Consider the following 17,014-nt stretch of genomic DNA (forward strand, 5'->3'; position numbering starts at 1 on the left):
GCATGCCAGGAGGGAGAAGAGGAAGCTCAGAGGTCCGAATGCCAGGGCTTCTCTGCGTGGGCACGGGAGGCCCGCCCAGGGACTCCACCTCCCCAGGCGCGGGATCTGGGAAGGTGGGTAGGTTTAGCCAGACCTGGCTCCCCTGAAGGGATGAGCGGCTAGTGACACCTGCCCCTGTGTCCCTCGAGATGTAAAACTGCCATCTCACATCCCCAGCGTGCTCTGTACAAAACATTTGCTCTGCCCCTTACGGCGTGTCTGTTTTCAAGTCCCCTCGGGTCCCCCAACTTCCACATGGAGAAGCAGAAGCACAGACATCATTTACTCTCGGAAGCACAGGTTCTGGGGTTGGATAGCACTTTTTCTTGGACAAGCCACTGACCACCATGCCTGGCACAGTGGCCACCAATAGTGGCAGTTGTCTTTTTTATTTTTTTGTACTGGGATTGAACCCAGGGGCACTTTACCACTGAGCCACATCCCCAGCCCTTTTTATTTTTTATTTTTACTGGGGTCTTTTTTTTTTTTTTTTTTGCAGTGCTGGGGGTAGAACCGGGGCCTCGTGCATTCTAGGCTAATTTTTATTTTGAGACAAGGACTCCCTAAGTTGCCGAGGCTGGCCTTGAACCTGCGACCCGCCTGTCTCAGCCTCCCGAGTCACTGGGATTATAGGCATGTGCCACCACTCCTGGTGGCAGTTGAGATTTTTGCCGACCGTTGTCACTCTAGTCCAGTGATTCCTCCTGGTGTTTTTGACTGAAGAAGCCGAGAGTGAGTTCTAGGCGGGGATCACTCAGTGGGTCTGTAATCCCAGAGGCCAACCAGGGAGATCCTGCCTCCTAAAGCGAGGGGGTATGTGGTGGGACCACAGACAGGAGGGCGGGCTGCCCTGGGGACAGCCCCTGTGCGGCCGGCCTGTCGCAGGAGGACTGGAACTTCCTTCTCACCAGACCCTGCCTCCTGCCTCCCCACAGGGAAAGGGGCCACAAAGTCAGCAACCCAGTGTCAAACCGGAACCCCACAGGGCTTGAAGCCTGGCCAAGGGCTGGGGCCTCAGGGGCTCTGACCCACTGAGTGGAGCGGGTAAATGCCACCGAGTGGTCCTTTAGTGTGGGATTTGTCAGAGCTCCCTGGTTAGTCCCCAGCTCCAGCCAGTGTGGTTCTCCCCTGATTGCCTCAGTTCCCCAGCTCAGGGGTGTGGAGACAAGCATTGTGCCAAAGAAAACCTGCACTAAAGGCCCTCACGATCTTTTTTCTTTAATTTGGAGGAATTGTGTACATTCATCTGGTCCCAACTCCTGTCCCCCACGTATAAAAGTGTAGAGTCTGGTGTCCTCTCGCTGTCCCTGTCTTGACCACGTCCACACACTGTAGGCAGCATTACCTGGGTTTCTTTCCTCCCAGGGGTGCCTTGTGCCTCAATCAAGTGAATGTGTGAGATCGCTAACCTTTGACCAGGTTCGACCTACAAAATGGCAGCTTCGTAGAGAAACACCTGGTATCAGCCGATCCTGTCCAGAGCTGCAGATAACACACAGTCTTCTAAACTCTGCTTTCTTCTCTTTGCTGTGTGTTTGTTGGAGATATTCCCACATCTTTTCAAATAGAGAACTTCGTCAGATTTTTTAAACTCCTACACAGTTGTCCACTATGTAGCCACACCACGGTTGAGTCCTTCAGTGGCCACTGTGGAGAGGTGACTCAGCCCAGAGGGAGTCCAGGGCAGCCCTGTGAGGTCAGCATGGAAAAGCAGACAAAGGGACCAGCCTAGCGAAGGCCCAGAGGTGTGACAGCGTGGTCAAGGCAGGGTGTCCCGAGTGCTAGTCACCGACGGGCCTTCCAGAGTCATGTTGTATCCACACGCCATTTGGATTTTTACTCCCTATTTAAAACATATTTCGACTTTATTAAACCTAAATTTATTTTTATAAAGGAACTTTAGATCATTCCCACAAATAGAAAATAGAAATCCAATAGTAGATTAAAAGACGTTATCCAAAAAAAAAAAAAAAAGAAAGAAGAAATGCACAACGAAGCATCATTAAACCATCTTTCAACTGCTCAGTAAAAGCCCAGACTCGGGATTGCTGCTGTGGTGCCCTCCGCTCCAGCAGGGGCACTGGGCCTGTGGATGGCTCAGTGGTAGAATGTGTGTCCAGCATGTACCGGGTTTGGGTTTGACTCCCAGCACTGAAAGCCAGGAGCATAGGAGAAGCGTTAAAGACGTATGAGGTGCTTGCTTCGGCAGCACGTGTACTAAAATTGGAACGATACAGAGAAGATTAGCATGACCCCTGCGCAAGGATGACACGCAAATTCGTGAAGCGTTCCATATTTTTTCAAAACTACCCTAAGATTCTATCTCACCCCAATTAGAAGGGTGATTATCAAGAATACAACCAACAATAGGCTTTGGCGAGGATGTGGGTAAAAAGGTACACTCATACATTGCTGGTGGGGCTGCAAATTAGTGCAGCCACTCTGGAAAGCAGTGTGGAGACTCCTTACAAAACTTGGAATGGACCCACCATTTGACCCAGCTATCCCACTCCTTGGCCTATACCCAAAGGACTTAAAATCAGCATACTATAGAGATTCAGCCACATCAATGTTCATAGCTGCTCAATTCACAATAGCCAGATTGTGGAACCAACCTAGATGTCCTTCAATTAATGAATGGATAAAGAAACTGTGGTATATATATATATATATATATATACACACACACACAATGGAATATTACTCTGCCATAAAGAATAATAAAATTATGGCATTTGCAGGCAAATGGATGAAATTGGAGCATATCATGCTAAGTGAGATAAGCCAATCTCAAAAAACCAAAGGATGAATGATCTTACTGATAAGCAGATGATGACACATAATAGGGGGTAGGAGGGGGGCAAGAATGGAGGAAGAAGGGACTGTATAGAGGGAAAAGAGGGGTGGGGGGGAAGGAAAAATATAACAGAATGTATCAAACATCATTACCCTATGTAAATGTATGATTACACAAATGGTATGCCTCTACTTCACGTACAGAGAAATAAGATGTATCCCATTTGTTTAAAAAAAAAACAAAAGACATGAGTATCCAACGAGACTGATGCTGTCAGAATGGCTGAAATTCAACTATAATGGAACGTAATGGTGTTACTTAATGAACAGCCTGGTACCATTTATCATTTTCGGTATGACAAGTAGTGAATTATGGAGACACCAGCCTGAAAGACAGATATGGAAGGGTCTTTTCTCCAGGAAGTAGACTCGTGGGGGCTTTGGGTAAAAGGAGCACTCCTGCAGCCTTGGACAGGCCTTGCAACCACTGGGCACTCACTAAATGCTCATCAGGGACTGATTCTTAGTGGGTCCAAGAGGCTTTTATGAAAGAAAAATGGACGTTCAGACAAAGAGGTGTCTTCTGGAATCTCATCCAAAGAGAGCACCTGTCTTCCTCTTTCTGTCCTCCTCACTCTGTCCTCCTAGGATCAGTGGCTTTTTCTCACAGCTGAGGCCTGGGGCCAGAGCCCTGGAATAAGGCCCCCTGTAATGAACGGGAGGAACGCAGGACCCTCTTGCCATCTTTCCCTCATCTTCTTCATCCTTTTAGTTGTTGTGCTACGTAGGGAACCAACGCACACCTGGAGTAGATCAGCACAGGTTTATTTCCTGCTCACCTGAGGTCCAGATTGGGCTCCTTCCTCAATGGCAGCTCTCTTCCATGTCATGACGGGGGGCCCAGGCTCCATCCACCTTGTGGCTCGCTGCCTTCAATGCCTTGGCTCCCAAGGCCACCTGCTCTTCTGTAGCAAGCTGGTGAAGAGGGAAACACAGGAAGAAGACAGGTGGAAGATTCTTCCTGGGGAGTGGGCACATTCTGTGCTCTCACAGTCTATGGGTCAGAACCAGTGGCCACGTTCCTGCCGGGGAGGCGTGTGCCTGGAGGAGACTGGCTGGTGAACTGCTGACTGGTCTCAGCTACACTGGTGAACATTACATCAAGGTCCTTTGTCATCGGCCTCCATGCTAGCTCTCACTGACTCATGGCAGGCCAGGCTGGACTTTTCTCGGTCTCCTAGACACTGTGTGTGTCTGTCTGCAAAACACTGTTTTGTACCTTTGCTGCTTCTAGTTAAAACACCCTTTCCTTGAGTCTTTCCTCTCTTCTCTGACTGATCTGCTCCTATGGTTGTGGAAAACAAAACCACCACCTTGGAATTTAAAATAAGACTGTCGTTTTCTAAGGGACGTAGGGAGAAGAGCCCTGTCCTCAGCCCAGAAGGGGCCTCTTCAGGCCCTCAGCTCCTTCATAGAGCAAATGACAGGCTTCTTACACGTGGATGCTGCCTGAGATCCGCGCTGGGAATTTTCCTGTGACTGTAGGGTAGGGGCCATCTTATAATCATGGAGGGAGAACTTCAGGAGCTTTTATCAAGAGAACGAGTAACTTGATTTTCAAAGGGGAATCACAGAAACTATCTAGGACACAGGTGAAATGCAAGGGCCTGAATTTGCTGAGACAATTTTTCCCCCTAATTAATGTTTGTTCTAAGCAGTAGCATGCTGAGCAAATAGCTCCCCGGATGGGAAAAGCCCCGCTTCCAACTGACTGATTTCTGTGGTGTAGTGCAGGCTTTCTATTTGTAAATTCTTTTAACTTTTGTTTATCATGGAAGGATTTTATTTCATCTTCAAATCTGAAGGTTAGTTTTGCTGGGTATAGGATTCTTGGTTGGCAACCATGTTCTTTCAGAGCTTGAAATACATTGTTCCAGGCCCTTCTAGCTTTTAGAGTCTGGGTCGAGAAGTCGGCTGCTATCCGTATTGGTCTCCCCCTATATGTAATCTGATGCTTTTCTCTCATGGCCTTCAAAATCCTATCTTTATTTTGAATGTTAGGCATTTTCATTATAATGTGCCTTGGTGTGGATCTGTTGTGATTTTGTGCGTTTGGTGTTCTGTAAGCCTCTTGTATTTGATTTTCCATTTCATTCTTCAGGTTTGGGAAATTTTCTGATATTATTTCATTGAATAGGTTGTTCATTCCTTTGGTTTGTATCTCTGTGCCTTCATCAATCCCAATAATTCTTAAATTTGGTCTTTTCATGATGTCCCATAGTTCTAGGAGATTCTGTTCATGATTTCTTACCATCTTCTCTGTTTGGGCAACTTTATTTTCAAGATTCAATATTTTGTCTTCATTGTCTGAGGTTCTGTCTTCCAAGTGGTCTAGTCTTTTGGTGATGCTTTCCATTGAGTTTTTTATTTGGTTTATTGTATCCTTCATTTCAAGGATTTCCATTTGGTTTTTTTTTAGAATCTCTATCTCTTTGTTGAAATGATCTTTTGCTTCCTGCAGTTGCTCTTTCAGCTTATTGGTATTGTCATTCATTGCCTGCGTTTGCTCTCTTATCTCATCCTTTGCTTCGTGAATCATCTTAATCATGTATAATCTGAAGTCCTTTTCTGACGTTTCTTCTAACATACTGTCATTGGATTCTATTAATATAGAATCTAGATTTGTTTGGATCATTTTTTTCCCTTTTTGTTTCATGTTGTTCATGTATCTTCCCCTCTAGCAGTGCAGATCTGGGGTATTGCAGATTTCCCCCTATAGGCTTATAGTGGCCCTATAGGTTTCCAAAACCCTTTCTTTAAGGGGAGATCAATATTAGCAGTGCCCAAATCAGACACTATGCAATCCTAGACCAAATAGCCCCTAAGGGGACAATAACAAAATTGTCATAGTAAACAAAATGAGTTCAAATATTATCTTCGGTAAAACAAACAGATTTGCAATAAGGTCTGCAGTTTCTAATGGAGGACAAAGAGGATGCAGAGGGATGTAGAATGTGACTGTTAATGGGATAAGAAAAGAATATACAGAAGTTCTAGAAAATAGAAAGGGTGAGAGTGTAATCAAAAGAAATCGGATGTTAGCATGCAAAAAAGGGAGAAAGAGACTCTGAGGGAACTGGTAAACAAAAGGAAAAGAGAGCAAGAAAAGTAAAGAAATAAAAACTTAAATTTTTTAAAAAGGAGAAAAAAGAAAATCTACTGTGTAACAGTCATATAGTAAGGAAACCTCCCAGTGTTCAGTAGCCTGATGCATGAGAGGTACCTGACAATGAGCTTCAAGCCTCCAGCAGGAGTCTCAGGATGGGATTTGACCCACCCAAAGATCGGAGCTCCGGCTTCCAGGATTATCCAAGATGGCCGCTCTGGCTTCGAAATGTGTTGGCAAATGGGGAGCTGCAGCTCAGGGTGTGGACGTGGTCAGCTGGAGGTCCTGGAGGCAGGGTGCAGTTGGTCAGGCAGGGGTCCTGGAGGTCCGGCATGTTTGGTGTGGTTGCGGGATCCTGGAGGCTGGGTGCAATCAGTCGGTCTGGGGTCCCGGTGATAGGGCGCAATCAGTTGGTCTGGGGGTTCTGGCGGCAGGGAGCAGTCAGTCGATGTGAGGGCCCCAGAGGCAGGGAGTGATCGGTCGGGCTGAGGGATCCTGGAGATGGTGCTCAGTCAGTCCAGCCAGGGGTCCTACGGGGCCTGGCTGTTGTCTCAAAATGGCGGCAGCCACGTGTAATCAAACCTGCAGGGACTGTAACAGTGAACTTCCAGGCAACAGCAGGTAGCTGGTGCTCCACTGGCGGTTGGCCATCAGTTTGCTGACTGTAGTTGGACCATCGGGAGGTGAACCTCGTGCATTGGGTGATGGATAGGTGCAAGGCAGGTGATGGACAGGCGAGAGGCAGGCACATGGCGGATGATAGGCGCCTGACAGTGAGCAATCTGCACTCAAAAAAGGCATCGATATGCTGGCAGACTGCAGGTGATCACAGCAGACAAACGGGGTAAACAGCAGGGGATCGATAAGCAGCAAAAACTGCCTTGCTGAGAAACAGATATCCTCTGCTTGAAACCGGAGTTACGGAGCAGCAAGGAACGCAGCCTCCCTCTAGTCCGCCATCTTGGATTTCTCTGTGGTGTAAATATGACCAATTTCAAGCTACCAGTGTGCAGTCTCTGGGTGCAGACGGGGTGGGAGTAGTTGGTTCCTGGAGCAGACAGGAGCTTGCAAGCACCTCTCCAGCTCACCGCTTGGCACAGGGTTGGTCCCTTCTTCTTGGCTCTGTTGCAAGTTTAGCTCAAAGGTCTCTCTTCAGGGACGCTTTTGCAGGCCTCGTTTTTTTTTTTTTTTTGGTGGGTGGGGCTTTCTAGAAGGGAAAGGTTCTCAATTGGGTTCTTTTTCTAGTGATCATCCCTACTAGGCTATAAGCTCTTTGAAAGGCAGAACTTGGATTTTCAGTTTCTTTCCACCCCTGCTGCCTTGTCTGATGCCTACCTCAGGTGGACACCACGTGACTACAGAGGGCAGGCAGGATGAAGGACAAAGGAGGTGGGATTGAGGAGCAGCAGCCTGGGGACCAGTTCCTGTGACGTTCTGGCAGTGTGAGTTCAGGCAAATCCCTTTGCCTGTCTAGGCCTTTTTCCTCATCTGTAAAAGCCCTTTTCTTATTTTCCTCTGCTGCGGCCAGACCAGGCCTCTCAGTGATGATGATGACGATGATAGTAATAGCGACTGTTTATTTATTCAGCATATTTTGTTTTACGAAGCACCTTCTCTGCACCAGACCTTGATCTAGTTGCTGAGATTTATCAATGAACAAAACAGACAAATAACCCTTCCTCGTAGCCTTTGCCATCTACCTTCACAACCTGCCTGAACCGAGTGGAATTTCATAGGTGTCATCCTGCGAATCTCTGGGCAACCTGTTTTACTGCTGCGGGAAGCCGAGTCATATGGGTCGCCAAGGGTCAGCTGGTGTGTGTGGGGTGAATAGGGGACTCATGGAGGCATCTGGCCTTCACATTGCCCATCCCCCACCCTGCCCCTGCCTGCCTTCCTCTCTGCCTTTGCCCAGGCTGGTCCCTCCCTCATCCTCCCATAGTGTCCTCTTCCCTGTGAACACATCCCACAGGCCACCCAAGACCTGATCCCTCCCTGCTGGCCTCTCACCTTATTTTCTAATCCTTCCTCATTATTTGACCAATCACGTTTGATCATGGGGAAGGGAATCCTTTGCTTCCTTGTGCTGCGCCCTTTCCCGCCATCCCAGGCCCCGGCCCAGGCCCACAGCTCCATCAATGCCTCTCTCTGAATCAATGTGTCGAATTCCGTAATGGTTCCAGTTCATGTCTTAGTTTTAGTGCCTACATTGACTAGGCTATTCATTCTTCAGATTCATGCAGAGCATTAAACCAAATCAAGCCTGCACACCTCCAGGGGTACCTACTGTGTGCCAGGTATGATGTCCATTGCTGCAGAGGTAGGTGAAAATCAGAGACACGATCCCTGATCTTTGGCCTCAGTGGTCTCCTTGGTGTGGTCAAGAGCAGGACAGTCACACAGCCTGGGTGTCCCGGACTGTGTGTAGGTACGATTGTCTCCAGCCTGCCTCTCACTTTTAGATGCCCTGGTTGGAATGACAAACTCTCTGGTCACCCTGAATAAGGAGGATTGCTAAACAATCCTCCCAACCCAATAAGGTTGGTGGCTTTTATTGTCCCCATTTCACAGAGAGGGAAACAGAGGCAGAGAGCAGCCTGCCCAAGGACTCAGAGCTGGGAAGCAGGGCTAGGGCCAGGCCGTCTGGTGCCAGAGTTGTCCTGCTCAGCCACCAGCTCAGTGAGACCCGTCTGACAGATCTTCCCTGATCTGGCCTTCCCACCGCCCTGGAGGTGTAGGCACCCCCATGAGAGGTGCTTCTGTGACCGGAAGCCAGCAGCAGTGGGAATCTCCCGTGGAGACCGGGAAACGCCTTTGCAACCCAGAGACGTGATTTCCCAGGGCAGGCCTGGGCGTGGCCCTCCTGCGGCTTCTTCCTGCCCTCTCTGTGGCAGAAGGGATGCCCGCCCCCGGGGAGCAAATGGAGCTGCCTAGAATTCCTTCCAGAGCTCCTTATCAGTTCCCAGTCATCCTGGGGTGGGGGTGCGAGGGTGTGGGGGCGCTGGGGCTGCTCTGGGAAAAGCTGGAATGCCAAGCGAGCCCCACCTGGGGAGGGGCCGGAGGCGGGGGCGGGGCGGGGCAGGGAGGCTCAGCTGTCACATTCCTGGGCTCAGCAAGCTCTCCTGGACGCCTTGTCCTTATTTAGGCAGGAGATGTCTGCTGACTTGGGCCTTGTGGGATGCCACTGTAGGCCGGCTCACGGGGCAGGATGGGACAGGGGCAGGGGCTGGGCACACCCAGAGCTAAGTCAGCAGGCTCCTGGGCAGTAGTGCCCACAGACCTGGACTCTCCAGGGTGGAAAGTCCAAACCATGGGGAGAAAAAAAAAAATCACCCTTTAAGCAATAATAACAAAAGTAGCAGTTGCCATTCACAGGGAGCCTGCTGTACCAGGTACCATGCTAAGCGGACTTGGAGGTCCTGGGAAGTATCTCTTCCATTACTGTGGTACCCAGATCTGGCCCAGGACCTAGCGCACAGCAGGTGCCTAGTAAATGCTTGTCACAGCTGAATGAGCATCACCTCACTTACCACAGTTCACTTAATCCTCACGGTCGTTTTAGTGGTAGCAAGTGCTGATATTGACCCATTTTATAGATGAGAAAACTGAGGCTCAGAGAGGTTCCATGACTTGGCAAAGGTCACACAAATCAGGAGTGGGCAACTGGAGTTTGAAACCAAGCTCCTCTGACCCAGTGCTAACCAACCCTCCATGTTCTTATTTTGGAGTAAACCCAGTAGAATTCCTGGCTTCCCCCTCGGCTGGCTGTGTAAGTTGGTTCCATGGCCATCTCTCTGTAAAATGAGGACCGACAGTGATGCCTGCATTAGAGAATATTGCAAGGATGAAGTGAGACAGCAAAGACAGCACAGGGCCTTTGCATAGCACCTGGTACAAAGAAGGCGCTTAGCAAGTATGGTCTGTTAACGGTGGTGGTAGGTAGTGGTCACAGGTCCCAGGAATTCAGCACCCTGAAGGATGAGTAGATCAAGAAGTGGCGAATAGGGGGAGGGGCCGTCATGCCCAGGAGCGGGAACAGCCTAGGTGAAACCCCAAAGAGAAAACAACAGATGGGGCACATTCAAGGAACTGGAAACTTCTGTCTGTCTGGAGGGCTGAACTTGGAGTCAGACTGGAGAGGTTGGTGGGATCTAACTCACAAATCCATATTTAAAAACTTCCACACTGTGGGGTCGTATGCAGAGGGTCAAGATCAGATCTGCTGGGGTGGCCTCTGGAGATCAGATGGGAAATCAGAAGAAAAACACACCTCCAGGGTTAGTATCCAGCTGGACGCTCCAGCAGGATCACACCAGTTGTTAAGGTTCCAAATATTCTGTCCTGGTTTGTAACTAGCAGCTGCTCTGAGTCCCCGAGGGTCCCCTGGCCCCTGTTGCTGTCCTGTCTACTTGGTCTCTTGCCCAGGACATTTTCTTCCCCAGCCCTGAGCAGCTCGATGGCTAGCCACCTGGACAGCCCGGCCCCTCCAGGCCGTTCCCACTGGTGGATCCCTGCCTTTTCCACACCCGTTGCTAGATTCGTCTCGCATCACTTCCCTGCCTATGTCTCAGCGGAGCCTTCAGCTCCAAGGAGGAATTAGAGAACCTCCAATGGGGCAGGAAACTTGGGTTCCTCACTGGTAGGAAGGAGGTTAGACAGAAGAACCCCAGCGTCGTCCTGCACTGACACCTGATGCCCCACAGCGAGGCTTAGCACAGACACAGGGTCCAGTGGACCTGCAGATCCAGCCCAGGGCTTCCTGGCTGTTGAGGCTCCTCCTGTAGGTGACTCTGCCTCTTGGAGCCTGGTTTTCCTGTCTACTACGTGGACATCATAATCCCTACTGCTTAGGGATTATGTTATCCTTACTGCTTTAAGGAATAAATTAAACCACACCACTGAAAGTCCAATATGTATACTCAGAAGAATGAGCGATTACACTCCATTTATGTATGATCTACCAAAATGTATAAATGCATTCTACTGTCATGTACGACTAATTAGAACAAATAAAATTTAAAAAATTTTTAAAAAGTCCTCGCACCAAGAGATGATAGAGTTTATGATATATATTTATCTATGTGTTTGGAATGGGTACATTATATTCATATCCAGGTCTCAGAGGGTCATGCCAGTCATGGAAGAGTTTACTGAAGGCAGTGTTTGCAGAGATGAGGCAGGACATTAACAAGGAGTGTTGGGGTGACCGGGACTAGCACAATGGGAAGTCATGAGTACCCCAGTTCTGAAGGGGCAAAGGGTGGGCATGGTGTTATTACTAGAGGTTGGTGGGTAAGAGCTCAGGTGGGGAGGAGGGAGAGGGGAAGGAATACCCAGACCCCTCTCCTCCACCCTCCCGTGGCTTGCTGTGCCCCTGCCCCCAACTGGCTGGACCCAGCTGGAAGCTAGGTGATGCTGGTTGGGGACATCGCCCCAGGGTGGAGAGTGGGGTGGGGTTCCTTTGCCTTCTTCCTTCTTTTCCTTCTTCCACTTCATTCCCTGACACCAAAATTCCTTCCCAGTGGCAGTCGGCATCCCTGCTTTTTTACCCGATCTTCCATAAATATTTTATCACTCAGAACAGCAGGCGTGTTTGTTTACCTAAGTGCTGCGCCTTGCTTTCTAACTTAGCATATCTTGGGACCAGTCTGTGTCTGTCTAAAGATCAACCCCATTCTTGGACGTGGCTACCTAACAGTCCTGCAGATGGCTGCGCTGTGATAGGTTAACCAGTTCCTGGCTTTAGCTTTGGCTTTGTTTCCTGTCGTTTGCTGTTGCCAACCGTGTCCGGCAAACACTCTTGTGTCATTTTGCACAGTTGGAGCATATCTGCTGGCAAGCTTCCCAGAAGGGGAATCACCAGCATGAAAATAGGTGGATGCTCAATTTCTAAGGAAGAAAAAAGATTGAACACTTTGAAAGGATAGCTCTGAGTGTACAGAGACTTGCAGAATTATTTAAGCTGAAAATGTGTAATCGGAATAGCTAACATTTTTAGGGTGGGAGGTTCTATTCTCTGGATGTTAAGTCATTTAATTGTCATAACACCCTCCGAGGTGGACATTGTTATTATTATTCCCATTGTATTAGTTATCTGCCAAGTATTATTTATCTGCTATTAGTTATTGCCCCCAAACTTTTTTTGGGGGGGTACCAAGGAGTGAACCCAGGGTGTTTAGTTACTGAGCCACATTCCCAGCCCTTCTTGTGTTTTCTTAATTTTTTTTTTTTTTTCTTAATTTTGAGACAGGGTCTTGCTAAGTGGCTGAGGCTGGCCTTGAACTTCTGATCCTCTGGCTTTAGCCTCCTGAACCGCTGGGATTACAGGCATTTGCCACTGCACCTGGCCAAACATAGCATCTTAAAACGACACACATAAGGAGCATCGTGACACACACAGCAATCCCAGCTATGTGAGAGGCTGAGGCAGGAGGATCACATGTTCAGGGCCAGCCTGGTCAACTCAGCTTGACCCTGTCTCAAAATAAAAATAAATGAACAAAAGACCTTGGGAATAGACTTCTTGTCTAGTATGTGTGAGGCTCTGGGTTCAATCCCAGCACCACAAACAAAACAGAACAAAACACACATTAATTATCTGACACCCTCTGGCTCAGGGTCTCACGAGGCTGCAGCCGAGGTGTCGGCTAGGGCGGTGGTCTCATCTGAAGGCTGTGCTGGGGAGGGCCCTGTTGGCAGCTCATGCACTTGGCTGTTATCAGGATTCTGTGTCCCACAGGCCTCTGGGCCTCATTTCCTCCGTGGCTCTTGCTGGAGGCCACCCTCAGTTCCTGGCCAGGTGGGCTCTCCAGCACAGAAGCTTGCTTATCAAAGCAGGGAGAGATCTGCTAGCAAGAGAGAAATCACGCTTTCATAAACTAGTATGGAAGGCCATCACATCACCTTTGTTGTACTCTATATTAGAAGTGTGTCACAAGGTCCAATACCCACTTGAAGGGAGGGAATTATGCATGGGTGACTCCCAGGAGCTATCTGAGAAATCTGCTTGCCACCCTTGTTTTGCAGAAGAGGAAATGAGTGTACAGAGAGGTTAAGTGACTTGTGCAGGTCACACAGCTAGGAAATGTTGGAGTCAGGAATTCAAACCCAGGGAGCGTGACTTCAGAGTTCGTGCTCTTAGCCATGATGGCTCCAATTAAGTCTTTATTGTGTCCATGACCCTGTTAAAAAATAGGTGCACACACAGTCTAGAGAGGATGCTCAGAAGTGAAGAATAGCTGTCATGTTAGTGAAGTGACTTCTGAGTGACGCTGCTTTGGTAGCACTCTTCTGACGATTTGTAAAGTGTTTTAAAATCTAGAGTGGCTTTTTGGAAAGGAAATTCTGCGGTACTGCTTTGAAGCCCGTGCAATGAAGGGTGCTGTGGGCAGGGGCTGAGGCTGGACCGCAGGGCCCCGTCCTGTCACTTCACCAGTTGCTGAAGCGTGGCACGTCTCCTCAGTCCTACCGTCAGCCAGGAACTGCTGGGCTCCTCCAGCCCACCCTCCTGGGGCAGGAAAGGGGAGCGGGGCTGGTGACTGCGGCAGGCGGCAGGGCCACTGGGAACAGAAAGCTTGGAGCCTCACAGGGCCCCGGGAGGAGAGGCCGGGTTGCTCAGCCCTTGTGGATGTGGCTGAACTGAAGCACTGGAGCAGTCGGGGACGTCAGCAAAGCCAGGTGGACCTGGCTTCCCACTTGGGTCAAGTCTTGGCACTTTCTAGCTATGAGGGCGTGCAGGTTGCTTTTCTAGGCAAACGATTTCCTGAGCCTGCCATCCTTCTCCAGGAAAGTGAGTCATTCGAGGATGAAATGAGATCACACGGGTAGTTCTAGTCTCCGACTGCTGCTGTAACAAGTGACCACAAATGGGGTGGCCTCAAGCAACACAGACTCCTGTCTTCTGGAGACAGGGTTGGCTGTCGGCAGGGTGGGCTCCTGTGGAGACTCTGAGGAGGGCCTGTCTTTGCTTTCCAGCCCCTCGCTGCCACCCTGATCCTGGTTCAGGGCCTTCCCTCAAACTCAGCACTCCAGCCTTGTGTCCGCGGCACCTGGTGTCTCCCTCGGCACCTGGCGTCTCCCTCCTCTCTACCTAATCTCCCTCGCCTCCCTCTCAGGACACGTGTGATTCCATTCAGGGCTGCTCTGTAATCCAGGAGTCTCTCCCCATCCTGAGATCTTTAATCATATCTGCCAAGGCTGTATTGCCATATAAGGTGACATTCAGAGAGTCCCGGGATTAGGAGTTGGATCTCTTTGGGGCAATTTCTCAGCCAGCCTCAAGGTCAAGCGACGGGCACAGAGTTAACGTGTGGTAAACACGCTCCTGTGGCTTTGCCTTCCGCATCTAGGCTGGGAGGGCCATGTCCCCACTCTCACAGGGCTGGAGGCTCTTCTGTAAGGGAACGAGAGTTGCCATGAAAGGTGATCTGGAAGGGCTATCTTTGTGGCCAGGGGATTTTGGCTGGTTGCTAAGGTGGGTCGGTTCTGCATAGGACAGTGGGGGGCTGCACAGCTCCCGCCTCCTCTCCATCTCAGAAACCGTACCCAACACCACCCCTCACCCCGCTTCAACTAGAATAAACCGCTTTCCACGGTAGAACACTGGCCGGCGGCTCACTCTGGGCCAGGTCCTGTTCTGGGGTTTTCTGTATGAATTTGCTCTACCACCCCAGACACTCTGAGGCAGGGCTGTTCATAGTCCCATTTTACAGATGGAAAAGCCGAAGCACAGAGGATTTCAGCAGATCACCCAGGTCACCTCCGGGCACCAAAGTGTAAACAGGAATTAAAAAAAAAATCTGCTTGTTTTCCAAAAATTTCTACAAGGAAATCATATTATTTTTATAATATATGTATATATTTATATGATACATTTTATAATATACAATATAGAAATAATAAAGTACATGTATGTACATATGTATTTGTAAATGTGTTGTGAATATAAAACACAAATAATAAAATACCCCCCCAGATGGGCTTCTAGAGCCCCTGGCCTTCCATTCATTCTGCGCTCAAGACTTCTCACCTTGTCTTCTCTCTCCTAACAGACTCCTCATCTTTCCAGAGCAGGGGCCATGTTTGGCTCAACTTGCACTTTAATAATCATGGTTAAATGACACAATGTCTCTGTTCCACCACCCCATCTGTAAAATGGAGGTGGTATCCACCTTGCCAGGTGGTATGAACCCTTGGCGTATCTCTCATTTTTTCTTATGTGAAGCAATGCTCGAAGACATAAATGGGAGAACTAAAACTGTAAAACTCATAGAAGAAAACAGGAGGAATTCTTTGTGACCTTGGGTTAGCAAAACCTTCTTAGATATGGCACCAAATGTCTAGAAGACAAAAGAAAAAAATAGGTGAATTTAACTTTATTAAAATGTGAAACTTTTGCTGGGCGTGGTGGGGCATGCCTATACTTCCAGCTGTTTGGAGGACTGAGGGAGGAGGGTTCCAAGTTCCCAGCCAGCCTGGGCAACTTTGTGAGACTCTGTCTCTGAATAAAATAAAGGGGGTTGGGAAGGTGGCTCTGTGATAGAGCACTTTCCTAGCATGTGTGAGAGGCCCTTTGTTCAATCCCTAGTACTTCCAAAACAAACAAACAAATAGACAACAACAAATTGAGACTTTCCTGCTTCAAAGGACACCATCAAGAAAGTGAAACGTCCACCAGAAGGATGGGAAGAATACCTGCCAATGATATATCTACTAAGGGATGTGTGTCTAGAATATATATAAAGAGCTTTCACAACTCAATGATTTTTAAAAGATTTTAAAAAGATCTCAATAGACATTTCTCCTAAGAAGATAATCAAATGGCCATTAAGCATATGGAATGATGCTTAAAATCATTAGTCCTTAGGGGAAAATATAACTCAAAACCACAACGAGATGCCATTTCACAAGTCCCCAGTATGCTCATAATTTAAAAGGTGGACAATCACAAGTGTTGGCACAGGTGTACGGGGAACTGGAGCCCTTAGGTGTTGCTGGGAGATTGTGAAACAGAGCAGCCACTTAGCAAGATAACTTGGCAGTGTGTGAAATGTTAAACAGAGTTACCATGTGACCCAGCAGTTTTCCTCCTAGAGATGTACCCAGAGAAATGACAACATGCCTCCATGCAAAACCTTGCACATGAATATCCATAGCAGCAGAAATCACAATAACCCCAAAATGGAAACCACCCCCAATGCCTATTGACAGCTTATCCACACAATGGAATATCATTTGGCAATAGAAAGGAATGGCTTCCTGATGGGTGTTCAGTGTGAGTGGACCTCAGAACACTGTTTGGACAGCGTATCTCCCTTTGTTGGCAGCAGATAGAATTTTGGAAGGGAATTCTGGTAAACATCGTGACAATAAGAACAAAACCAACAACAATAATAATGGTAACTACCATTTGTTAAGTGCTCAGTTTGTGCCTAACACTTTTTTGCTATCTTATTTCGGACTCCCAGTAATCTTATGAGTAAATATTATTATCTCCATTTCACCATTGAAGGAACTGAGGCCAGAGAGCAAAGGCCAGCTACTCAGAACCGGATATGGTGCTATGATCTGGGCTTGAGTTGGCATCCTTAGCCTCTTGGGTGAGGGGCTTCCTGGTATAGTGCCGCCTACTCACTGGCCACTGTCTGTCTCTCTAGCACCCAGCTCTGCCCCCCCCCCCACCCCGTGGCAGGGGCTCAGTATCAATTTGCCAAATGGGAGCAAATAGTGTCCCAGGTGGGGGGAGAGGACCGTGGGGCCACGACTCTGCCTTGCCTGCGTTCCTGAGGCTGAGGGCTTTCTCCTGGGCGGCTCGCTGGGCTCCTCCTCTCAGTAGGCTGACCATGGTCGTTCTAGGGAAGCGCCTGTCCGTGAGGGCTGGGGGCGAGGGGCTATTTCGGGAGAAGGCAGGGCCGTGGCATCTGAAGCATCCTCCCTCAGGAAGACACTTGGCAGCACTGTCCCCGTAACCACCTCTGCAGCCGCCAGAGACGCTGGCGGAGGCCTGAGCTGGGA

General features: G+C 48.9%; 1 protein-coding gene and 1 non-coding gene across 2 annotated transcripts in view; both read left to right on the forward strand.

Annotated features, from left to right (window-relative positions):
• The window catches only part of Jph2 (junctophilin 2), a 67,216-nt gene that overhangs the window by 37,927 nt on the left and 12,275 nt on the right, over positions 1 to 17,014 (forward strand). The gene's annotated exons all lie outside the window — the stretch shown is intronic.
• Positions 2,233 to 2,339, forward strand: LOC124978323 (U6 spliceosomal RNA). The gene has a single exon (XR_007107361.1). It is a non-coding gene; the product is annotated as a U6 spliceosomal RNA (small nuclear RNA).

The sequence above is a fragment of the Sciurus carolinensis genome, chromosome 2, assembly GCF_902686445.1.
Source record: "Sciurus carolinensis chromosome 2, mSciCar1.2, whole genome shotgun sequence".
Classification (NCBI taxonomy): domain Eukaryota; kingdom Metazoa; phylum Chordata; class Mammalia; order Rodentia; family Sciuridae; genus Sciurus; species Sciurus carolinensis.